Genomic DNA, 12141 nt, shown 5'->3' on the forward strand with positions numbered 1-12141 from the left:
CATTTTGATAGTCTCTTGAGGAATGTCGCGTCCGCTGGCCTTTAAAGCCTCGAGGCAGCTCTTAGTCCCGAACGCTTGACTTTGAAGTAACTGCGCCGTGTCAAAAGGTCCACAACGGGTCCACCACTCGCGAAGATTCCCGAAATGCTTGTTGGACTTTGCAATCATCTCGGTCTCGACCCTCACCCTTTCCTTCGTGACCTCGTAAATCCGCGAATCCCTAAGGCGGTCCAGTTCTTTCTTGTACTCCGCGGCCTTGGCTCCTATCTCCTCCATAAGATTGGCCTTCCGCAGCTCTAGAGCCTCGATGGTAGAATGAGCAACGGAAAGCTCCTCTTCAGCTGCGTCAGCTCTCTTCTTCTGAGCTTTCCTCCGAGCAACCGTGTGATCCCTCTTCTCAGCCATCCTCTCGAACTCCTCCTGCCACTTCGCCTTCCTTCGACGGAGGAGTCTGCTCTTACTCACCACCGTCTTCTTCAGCTTCTCTGACTCAGCAAGCGCTTCCTTCAGCGCAGAGTCATATTTCTCGATGACGAAGTTCGAAACCCCGTCACACTGCGAGACATGAAAACCAAAGAATTCAACAAATGAAACGAGTACGTAATAGAAGGAATGAAAGAACCGAAGCAAAATCTTACCAACAACTTGGTGCGAGCGGCGTCAACATACTGATCCTTGAAGATCAGGTCAGCGACCGGCGGAAAGGGTTTTGGGCCGCACTTAATCTGGCTAACCAATTCCGCACATTTGTGAGGAGCGTAGACGAGAGGAGTTGGCCCGTCATACTCAAACGAAACACGGTCAGGAAACTCGCCTCTCAAAGTCTTCCTTACGATCGGAATACCACCAGTCGATGGACCGGGGACCGACGTCCCAGGGTTCGATGAAATAGCAACGGGGGAAACTTGGCGCTTGGTCGTCCCTTGCTCACCGGTTTGCTTCGACTTTTTCTTCTGAAGCGGAACCTCGGGTGGGACGCTTCGAGGTTCATCCGCTAGGGCCAAGTTGAGAGAGGGCCCGTCAGTCGGATCAGATGGAGCAGGGGGGAAGCGATTTCGCTGTCTCGACCCGTGACGTATCCTCTAAAGATAGTCTCTTCTTCTTCTTTCTCTTCTTCGTCGGCGGCTCTGCACCCTCCGAACGATCGCCTCCCTCTGGAAGAGTCTCGCGATCATCATTGATAGGCGGCTCGTCATGGGCTCTCTCCTTACTCTTTTTCTTCTTAGGAGCAGCGGCAACAACAAGCGAGGACTTGCGATGGTCAGAACTCGCGAGGTTCACGTCGTCAGTCGCCAACTCGCTGGGTGGCACCAACGGCTCGGCATGCGACAAGCCAAGCTCTCCCGCCATCATAGCGCTCAGGTCCGACAGGCCCCTCATCTTCCTTGCTGCGTTGATCCTCTTCTGCTCTTCACCGGTGAACAGCGAAATACGTCTCTTGGTCTTGTTAACCGACGGAAGGTAACTCGAATCCCAATCCCCTGCAAAGGATGTGTCAAAAAATAATAATACATCAAGGAGAGAGTAGAAGCCCACAGCGTGACATATAAAAAGAAAAAATGGACTTACTCCTGGAAATATGGTCGATCGAACGGCGAACCCTCTCCAAAGAAATATTCCCCCAGTGCTCTTGAGTGAGTCTCGCGATAGCACGAGCGTTCGCAAGAAACTCTTCCGGGTATTCACGAGAAGTCGGATGGTCGGCTACAAAGAAAAAAGACAGCGAAAATAGAAGGCAGTTGGTACGCGAAGAAATAAACGAGTTAACGAAAGTGTTCTACAAAGCAAAGTGTTCCACAAGACACAGTAGTCGTCGTCTGGAGGGTCCTCGAAGGCAGAATCGTCGCATTTAACATAGAAATAGGACCTCTACCAATCGAGCGTCTTATTAGGATGCCCCCCTATCACGTTGTAGCTTGGCCGCATTTTTATCGGTAGAAGGCTATCCTCTAACGAACTGACGGACGTCAATTCTTCAAAAGTACGAACGCTCAGCGAGATATTGATCTCGGCAGCCATAACCATCAAAGAAACTGCAATACGCCACGAACCATTCAAAAATTGACTTATCTCTGCATCTCGGCGCCTCGCGTATGCCGTGACTAGTCGAGGAATTGGGAACCAAAGCTTCGTATCATCACAAAAATAGGACTCGTAGACGCATTGATACCCAACTGGCGGTGACCAAGGCCTTTGGCTCGCCGAAGGAATCAAGAAAGTCACCCCAAATCCGCGGCGCTCCCTCAGGAGCCTCTTCACGCTGTTGGGAGTTGATTGCGTCTTCATAACATTCTCCCAAGCCTGACCGCTCACATCCGGAGAGCGCAGACACTCGGGCGCTATCACCGGCAGCTCCTCGAAGATCTCCCCAGGATAATAGCACGTCGGCATATAGTCAGCAGGAAGGACCCCGTCTCTCGCACCGCCAGAACCGTCTCTATCGCAAGCCTGCGGGTCGGCTTGGTTTCCCCTTACTTCTTGACGGAATGAACGCGCAGACTCGGAAACCAGGATCCTTTGAGACAGATCAAGGCTCCCATTGTCCATCATTGCGTCATGATGAACCCGTTCGAACTCCTCGAGCGGAACCACGCCCGCGTCTCTCAAAGGACGAGATGCGGTCGCGACCTCTTTCCCTTTCTGTTCGCGAGATAACCTCCCCCCAGACGACATATCGCTATCTATATTACAACAACAACCTAGAGAGAGAAGTGGAGGGAAAGAGAGAGAGCGAGTACCTGGATAACGTGGAGAAGAATAGGGGAGGAGAGAAACGATCAAGTATTTATAAGGGAGAGATGGGGTGCTTCCCCGAGGCGTCATCATGATACCTACGTGGGCCTACGTGGGCCTGGGAACAGTATTTTAGCCGCCTAGGAAACCGAAGCGTCGAATCGGTTTCCCGAAATAACCGGCCCAACTCCGAGTCGAACCAGCGTCTGGGGCAGAATCGGATCTAACCAAACCAAAACTGGTTTGGTTAGACTTGATCAAACCGCGCGACAGAGCGAAATACTTAAAGATGCCTCGCGATGCCCAATCTAGCAATTTATCTTTGAGGCGACCCGTCTATCCTTCCAAGCCATTAACCTTCTAAATTCATCAAGATCAACGAGACGTTCATCTCGATGAACTGGAGGGACTTACTGTAGAGGGTAGATTCGACATCCCTCAAGGCCCGAAGAACAGACGGCCCGGCCCACTCAGAACGAAACGGTGTCTCGGCTCGATGGCTCGAAACGCACGTCTAAGTGTCCTCGACTTAACGTCCACTCGAGGCAATATGGGCTTCTCGGCCCAACGAGTTAAAAGCCCACGAAGACGACGCAAACTAGGTCACGGGAGAGCACGAGGTCAACTATATAAAGGGAAGGGAACGCAACGAGAAAGGGATCCGAAATTACTGATACTCACTGGGCGGCTAGATTAGGGTTTTACCTTTGTTATCTCGCCTTGTTGTATCTCTCCGGTAAAGCCTTCGAGGCTCCGGCACCTTTTCGTTAACGTATTTCCTTTCCTTGTAACTGACGAAACGCTCTTCCGATCTATAATAAGACGTCTTTGCTTAAACCCACCTTAAAATTGAACGTTCTCTCGTTCCGTACCGTTTCCCGATCAAACACTCGTGCAACAAGTTCCTGTTACATCAAATTCTTTGCAACACAATATAAATAGGTTAATCATCAACTAACGCAGTGGAATAAAAAAAGTCGAGGTCGTAGTAAGTTGGAGATCCAACAGAAGGAGTAAGCCTGAGTAAGCCTGCCTGCATATATATATCCAAAGTAATTTAGTATATGACAAAAGAACTTAAGAAACAAAACTAAAAGATATCACTTTTTAAATCTGAAATCAAGAGATAAAAATCGATTGAGAGAAAGTTCCACACCTAAAAGATGCAAAACTTTAACGGTCTCCAACCTTCTCATCGTAGTCTGTGGACCTTCCTCTCTCAAGTGATCCAACACATGACAGACGACCTCTCGCATTTCTCTGACGTTGCGGCCAAAGCTGAGGAGGAGGAGGCGACGGAATCGGCAAGGGAAGAGGCGTGAAACTGTCATCAGTTACAATCGGCTTGGAGTTTTTGATTTTGAGAGGAGATCCCTTAGGTGAAACGTTTCAGCTCTATGGAGTAGAGATAGGTTTGATGTAATTATGTTCTTCTGAGTTCCATGCGGTATTCGATTTCGTTTTATGTAGGAGTTCCATGAGATATTCGATCCCTGGTGGTAGCTTGAAAGCTACATCAGTTTATATTGGGTGAAAGAGGAGAAGTGGAAAAGGAAATCGTTAGGTTTTTGTGTTGTTATGAAGAGGAGAATAATGGCTGCAATTAGTGTCTGGTCATGCAGATTTAATGGAAGAAGGGGAAACGACACCGATAAAGGTAGATGAGATAATAGTTGGGCCAAGATAGCAAATTAATTTAAACCCAAACAAAATCTCACTTTTATCATTATGGACATTAGCTAAACTGACGTGGCAAAAATACTCTCCATCATTGGTCGATTTAATTAAATGATGTGGCATGCCTCTCCATTGAACATATCTCCATCGAGCATATCTCTCTTTTAGTATTGTTAAATTTCCTTCTTTCTAAGTTCTGATTTTACGCTTTCACTTTTGACTAATTAACTTGTCTAATTATATTTAATGATTAGGGATGTGTCCGCGTGTATTATATTTGTGGTATAAGCATTGTATTTTGATTTGGAGATAATGGTATTTGAAAATGCAAGCTATTTGATATATTTGGTATTGGTGGTAAGTGCCAATAGGGTTAAATTATGTTTTATTGTAGTTTTTATGTGTTTCTGGATGTTAGGATACTTGTTTTATTTTGGTATTTAGTTGGATAGTAGAAGCTGTTTTGACGAGCTGATTCGATAAAAGTATAATAAATAGCTGAAAATTTACCAGATTTTATATCAGATTAGTAAATATAAATTTATACTATATATATATATATATTATACAGCATATATATGCTAATATGAAGATCAAAATTAAGATGAGTTCAATATTGATTATGAGTTAAAATTATGATTTTCTTAATGTATTAATGGAATTGTATCATCAAGTAATGATATTTTGATTATATTGACTGGCATTTATTTTCTAGACTCTATATTTTTTGTTTGAATATTCTAATTTCTATTAATTACAGACGATTTTATAGCCGAAAATTTTACATGTTTTATAAAGATTCACATTTGATTGTACCATCTAAATTACCATATGAGATCTACGTTTGACAATATTTTTTGCGTCGTGTCATAGATCTTTTGTAAATCTTTTCTTTGTTAATTTGTATGTATTTTCTAAAAATGAAAACCCATACTTCTTAATCCCTTATATATTAAAGGAGAAGCATTGTAATAAATGCATTCACACTGTAATAGACACGTGGCAACTTAACAATGATTTGATAATAAATATGCTAACGCGTTCACACTATATTCATAAATGTATTCACACTATATATTTCGTATTTTTAATACAAAACTCACATGCATTGTTCCAATAAAACTTTGGATTTTCGGTTCGAATCAAAACAAATAACGAATCAAAAGTTAAACTATATTGTTTACGGATAAAGTTGGGCAAAATATTTATAAATTTTGATTTGATTTGTTATCCGTTTTGATTTGAACCAAAAAATATGGATATCCGTAACTCTACGGAGAAAATCAAATACTAAAATACAATTAAAAAAAAACAAATCACAAATACCTATATTTTTAGGAACGGATATTTAATTCGATCTGTTATATGCATATATATACATATATGTACAGAATTATATATATATATGTTATATATATAATAGTTTATATAAGCTTTACAATATTTTTATGAATTAAATTTATTATATTAGGTATTAAAATTTAAAAAGTTAAATAATATTTTATTTTTGAAATTAAATGTTATTATTAAATTTTCAATTATTTTTAAAATTTTATTTTATCTACGGATCAAATCGGATATTCTTTAAAATTCTAAATCATTTCGGATATCAGAGTCACCGACTATCCAGGTGGCTAAAGATTGAATCGCCGTGAATACCTCCAAATACCTCCAAATACCTGGATATTCAATATGTGCCCACATTTATTTACGGATACAAATTATTTTTCTTTATATGAAAAAAAATTCGCTTATGTCAAAGTCTTTTTAATTTTTAACTAATTTTAATTTTATCTTCCATGTATTATTTTGAACAAACATGTCATTTAATATTAATTAACAATATCTTTATATATTTTTCAACTATTTTTATATACTTTTACATACACATACATGTGCACCTTGATGTGAACACCTTGTGACTAAGTATTTATCACAACTGAATTATCTTTTTTTTTTGGAAGTTCGAAATATTTTTTTCTTAATGTTTCTTTCATTACTGACCAAATTGTAATGAAATGATTTGTCTTAATAATTTTTTTTCCTTTTTCTTGAACTATTATCCATTTACAAACTATGATATGAAACCATTGGTTCATGACGACTATCTAAAATTCATAACAAGAAAATAAACAAATAATAATAATTTTTGGTTTTTACCGAAAAAACTAAAAAATCAAACATTCTAACCGAATAAACCAAAATAAATATTAATTTAAAATAATAGTTATATTTTAGGAGATTAAAAACCAAAAAATAACTTAAAACCGAATCGATATCCAGATTAAACAGATTTAATGTGGTTTTATTAAAAATAACGAAACTAATAATCAAATCACGCGCAAGGCGCGAGTTATTACCTAGTATTAAAGCATTAGGGGGGTATATTGAATCTGAAATTTGAAGTAATTTGATTTTTAATGAGTTTGTAGATGATTGCAGGAGAATTAGAGAATTTGGTGTGATTTTTGTTAAAACACTCTAGATTCTCATCTAAAACAATGAGATTTGGATTTTTTATTTTTATAACCAAAGAACTCCCCTCAAACACTCTAGAAACAATTAAAGTACTATAAAATCTCCAACTTAAATTTTGTTCAATAACAGTGGATTTCAGAGTGTTTTATGAAATGACAAGTTCAATAACATTTGATTTTAAAGTGTTTTTTTTAAATCCACGTTTATAACAGCGGATTTATCATTTTAATACAAATCATTTGAACCTCTCGGTTGAACCCCTTAATGAATTCTTTAATCAAAACCATTGGACCAATTAGGTTTTCATGCGTAAGTACTCACACGATCCAGTGGAGAAAAAATGTTCTAATTTCTTCATCCTCATGTTAGTGCTCACGCTATTTTTCGGCTATCTTTCTTTTTAAGTATTAAGTTTTTTTTTTCTTTTTTTTTTTGATAATCCAGGGGTTCTCCACTTACGTGGGTCATTCCCCTGGGTCCGGTTAGGCAGCGGTCCATTTCACCCGGGAGGAAGTTTTTGTTAAACCAAAAGTAGTTGCAGTATGGCTACTTTGGGATGGAATAACAAAAACTCATTACAGTAAATTAATATGTTCCGTTAATTCAATGTTTTTATTTTTATTTCTTAACCATTTACTCTATGTAAATCATTGTAGTTTGTTGAGTATTTCTATTTCATATGATTTAAATATATACGGCAGATTCTGAAAAGCTGTGTTCCTTTTGTTGACGGCAGATTTAGAAAAGCTTTTTTTGTAGATATTATTTGCTACGTACATGCGTTTTTCGTTATCTGGTTTTTGATTTGTCCATGGTTTCTAGACCTTTAGGCGGAGCTTACAAGACCCAAGAGATGTATAACTGTCCTTGGCCGAAGATGAGATTATAAAGCTGATAGCATGAAAGCAGCAATTGCAAATTGGTTGATGCATTATTAGCATTTTGCTTGCGGGTATTTAAAATGTTTGATTCGGTGATATATTACAATTTGTAATCATTAGTTAACAAGGTTTATGTATTTTTAATGGTTTAGTGGTTTAATGTTTTTTTGTCTATACTCTATAGCCTTTTTTCAGCATTTGAAAGGTTAATCAAGGATTGTAGCCTAACAGATGATTGTTTGCATATTTCAAAATATTTTTTTAGTTTTGTTTCTCAAAAATTCAACTGGCAGACAATTTAGTTCTTTTGTTTGTTAAAAAATAAAAATAAGTTCTATATTTAGGTGAACTTGTTTTTCTTGTATGTGTTTCCATTTTACAAATAAAATCCTTAATATCCTTTTAAGAGGTTTGTCGGTAATCGTTCGGTTTGGTAATTTAATTGGTTTTTTAGTTTTAGTATTTTTATATAACACCACTGGTTTCTTTTGAAATATTATATATAATAATAAAAGAAGTTCCCTAACTAAAAACAAAACCGATCCCCTCACTTATATTATAGGAAAGCTGGATAAACTCTTGAAATATTAATGTATTTTTCTAAACACCTTTGTTTGAGTGAAAACAACACTATTATACACCCAAATGAAACAGCTAATATTGGCATTGAGTGCATGTTACTATTGTGCTGCAGTTTGCACTATTCAGTGAGTTGGTTAAATGGAAACAATATTTTCCTATCAGGTGGGACCATGGATGGCTTGTGAGATTGTTGATATAATGATTCGTCAGAGCGTGAGATGTGTTATGGTAATGTTTTGTTGTGTTTGCAATTGTTCGTATTGTTGGTATAATGAGAGGATAATTATTAATCATAGGTCTCTATATGAGGTTGTTCGTTAGGAAGATGTATTATGACTTGTTCCACTTTATTATTACGTTCGTTTTGGTATAAGTTTTGGCCCGCCGGCTATACTGATGGTTGTTTCACTGTTTTAAAATTGTGTTGGTATATCCTGGTTATGTTATCTAGCTGCAAATTCGAGATGACGTTATGAGGTTGATAGGTGAGCGGCGGGTTAGAGTGGATTGTAGATCCGTTGTGCATTGACGTAGTTCGTTAACTCGGACATGGTAGTGGAGTTGAGCTGTTGCCGTTTTGAAGTTGAGTTGTTGCCTTTTATTTGAATAGAACACATACATTGCATTCTGAGACGGACTCATTGTTTGTAAAATGGTGGTTGGGTTTGTTTCGAATTTTGAAATGTACTCATCAGTATTATTAGGAACACTGGTATTTAGTGTTTAGTGTAAATTAGTAGCATTATTTTTTTCCTGTTTTTTGGTTTGAATCTTCAGCAACGTGTTTCTTATGATATTATTTTTTTAGCCAGTCTGAAAAGCAGTTTGAGGGCTCTCTCTCCTTGGTTAGTATTTTGTTCGTTGGAGGCAGAAGATTCGAGTTTGTTCCCAGCACTTAAACTCGCTGGATGGATCCCTTAGGTGTGACGGACCTTCTTAGATGTAGAAGTTTAACCAGCGGGGGCTAGCGTCTGCATCAGTTAGAGGAGATTGTGGTGATGGACTTGCGGACTTTCTGCAATTACAGGATCATCGCTAACTCATATGGTGTTTACTGGGACACTTCTCGTCAGCATAGGACATGGCTTCAGAGTTTTGCTGACAGCACCAGGCATGTTCGTCACCAGAGTAGTTGCAGCAGCAGCATCTAAAAAGCTCAAAGCAGGTGCAAACCAGACCAAACGGTGGACTAAATCCAGCTTTTATGGTTGCAGCAAATCTCTACGTTCCATGGCAATTAAAGGTGAGGCTCTTCCTCCTCATTTGGCTAGATCCTTTTACAATAACACATCATAACTAATCGAAGCCAATTGTGACGCATTCTGCAACATAATATTAACAATACCTTATAAGTTTGACAATAATTTATTCCAAGAAAATAATAATAATAATGTATTCCTAGAAAATTATATAATTTCCTCAGGGTCACTTATTTATATATTTATCTATACGAAGCTTTCATAGCTACCCAACTAAAATAGAGTTTGAAACTTGCTTTTAGCTGCTTTTGTGTGGAAGCGAAGATTTACCTTAAAAGAAAAGTTAATGAGCAAAAGATAGTAAGGTGGAGAATCAACGTTGGTCAGATTGAAGCATTCATCCGACTAAAAGACGGACGAAACCAAATAATTTCTTTAGATCCAACGATTGGAAGCGAAAGTAGTTGGTAGACAAAAGGATGTGAGTTTTGTAAAAGTTTACCTTTGCTATAGATCCTTTTTCATATAACTTCTTTTGAAATCCGACCACGTTTTGCTATCATCCGCTGATTACAGAATCTACGATGACTCTTGCTGCAACCAGCTCCACAAAACACTCATTCATAGCTGGTATCTGATGTATAGAAAAATTGTAGTTTTATTTCATGACTCCTCCCGACCCAAAAAAAAAACAAAAAACGACATGATTTTATAGCATTATTACCTCTGGCGTATTGAGAGTGAGATCAGTTAGTTTAATAAACTTGTGATATTACTTTCCTGATGTCTCCTCCTCGAGCTTTACTGTTTTCTTTACTATCTTGGCTTAAACTTGTCTTTTCACTACTACCATCCCCGTGCTGCTCTCTCAACGTAGTAGTTGCTGTCGAATGATCACTTGTTGAACTCTGTTAAAATCCGCAGTTATTGGCCCTTGGCATCAAAATAAACATGACCAACTCCGACAGGGAAATCTTTACGCTTCTTGGAGATTTCGGACTTATCAAGAACAACCCGATTGGCAGGGCTCAAAATCCACAACCATTTTGTTCCATCTCTCTTAGAAGATTTTCTAATGTGCATCCTTTGGCAGAAGCGTAAATATAAACCATCGTTTTAACTGTTTCCAAAGGTTAGCACCAACATCGATGATCTTCTTATCTTGAGATGCCTACTACAATTTCAACCAGGAAACAAAGTGTTAGCAAACTCTTAAGATGTGCCAAATTCAAAACTCATAAAAGTCTAGGGAATCTCTCGGTAAACAAAACAGAGGATGCTTATAGAAACAAAAATGACACCTTGTTAACACATATAGGCTTTCCATGGAGCTTAATCATGTTAAGAACCTTAATTGTCTGCACATGGAAATAAACGGTTACTATTGTATAGAGAAAAAAGTTAAAACTCTTGGAAAAGGGAAAGACTTAGTGACTTCCTCACTATGATTCCATAACCTTAACGAAGATTTTGTCACCCTATCTTTGGGAACATAGACATTAATTGATGAAATCCAAAAACAAACAGAGGAGCATACTGTCAACTGAAGACCACTTCTTCTACGTATAACCAAAGTGCCCAACTTACCAACATGACCTGCACTTATTAACAATTCCCACAGCAAATCTCCCGAATTAATCTGAAACCTAAAGTTGGTGCGAGAGAGAAAGGAGAAGAATTACCTTCTTGTTTCCTCTTAGCGGAGTGTTCGCCCAGAAGAATAGCACCTGCTCAAGGAGCTATTAGAGTCGTTATCTAATTCTACTTATTTGTTTCCGCTACTGCACAAACATCGTCGATCTCGAGTTATGTCACGGGGAGGGTTGCGACTGATCCATTCATTACGTTTCTCTTGAACCTTATAAATTAGGACTCACTTCCAAATTAACCTGTGTTTTCGACCCATCCTCTGATCAGATTACACAATTTTTACTGAGATTGTGTAATCAATAATCTATACTAATAAAAGAAAGACAAAAAGTGATGTTTTGTAAAGCTGTGCAATTATTTTGGTGCAAAAACAGAGAATGAATGGCTTAATTAATCTGTAAAACGCAGAGAAAGAGATGAAGTTATACCTGATACTCGAAACGGTGAGTAGATCAGCGTTCTGGTTGTATGGAAGACTCGACTGCAATCTACGAAGATCACATGTGAGAAGACCCGTGAGAAGACCAAGCACCATAATACTTTATTTGGTTTGAAAAATGTTTTCTAGAGCCCAAGCGCTAAAGCCCACAAGCAAGATAAAAGCCCGTCTAGAATAAGTCATAAAAACATTCGCGGATTGTTTTTCTAATGCCACATGTCCAAAAAACCCCCCTAGGTGATTGTGATTGCTGACATGACAGCAGGAAAAAAGAGACAACCCTACGAGTTTTTTTCATCCAAAACACTTTTTGAGTTTTTATTACACTACAAGACACATTCTACTCCTTAGACACTTTCTTTAACTCATTCCATTCATTTTTAACTAAAACATAACTAGCAGGACCCATTCACTTTTTTCATCTTCTTCTCCATTTTTTTTTCCTAACAAAAGCAATGATACCTTGGTCTTGCAAAAATGGTGGATTCGTTTCAGATTGAGC

The 12141-nt window shown here is 38.4% G+C and overlaps 1 long non-coding RNA gene across 5 annotated transcripts; it reads right to left on the reverse strand.

Moving 5' to 3' along the window:
• Positions 1-9000: 9000 nt before the first annotated feature.
• LOC106322732 lies at positions 9001-11717 on the reverse strand. 5 transcript variants are annotated; one of them, XR_001266515.1, is made up of 8 exons: positions 11629-11717; positions 11233-11459; positions 11088-11146; positions 10852-10908; positions 10275-10724; positions 10053-10184; positions 9881-9955; positions 9002-9673 (listed from the first exon to the last, which is right to left on the reverse strand). It is a non-coding gene; the product is annotated as an uncharacterized LOC106322732 (long non-coding RNA). The 5 variants fall into 5 exon arrangements; XR_001266516.1 differs by having other exon boundaries at positions 9001-9673; positions 10275-10721; positions 11088-11459; XR_001266513.1 differs by having other exon boundaries at positions 9001-9673; positions 11008-11459.
• Positions 11718-12141: the final 424 nt, after the last annotated feature.

Source organism: Brassica oleracea, chromosome C2 (genome assembly GCF_000695525.1).
Source record: "Brassica oleracea var. oleracea cultivar TO1000 chromosome C2, BOL, whole genome shotgun sequence".
Taxonomy (NCBI): domain Eukaryota; kingdom Viridiplantae; phylum Streptophyta; class Magnoliopsida; order Brassicales; family Brassicaceae; genus Brassica; species Brassica oleracea.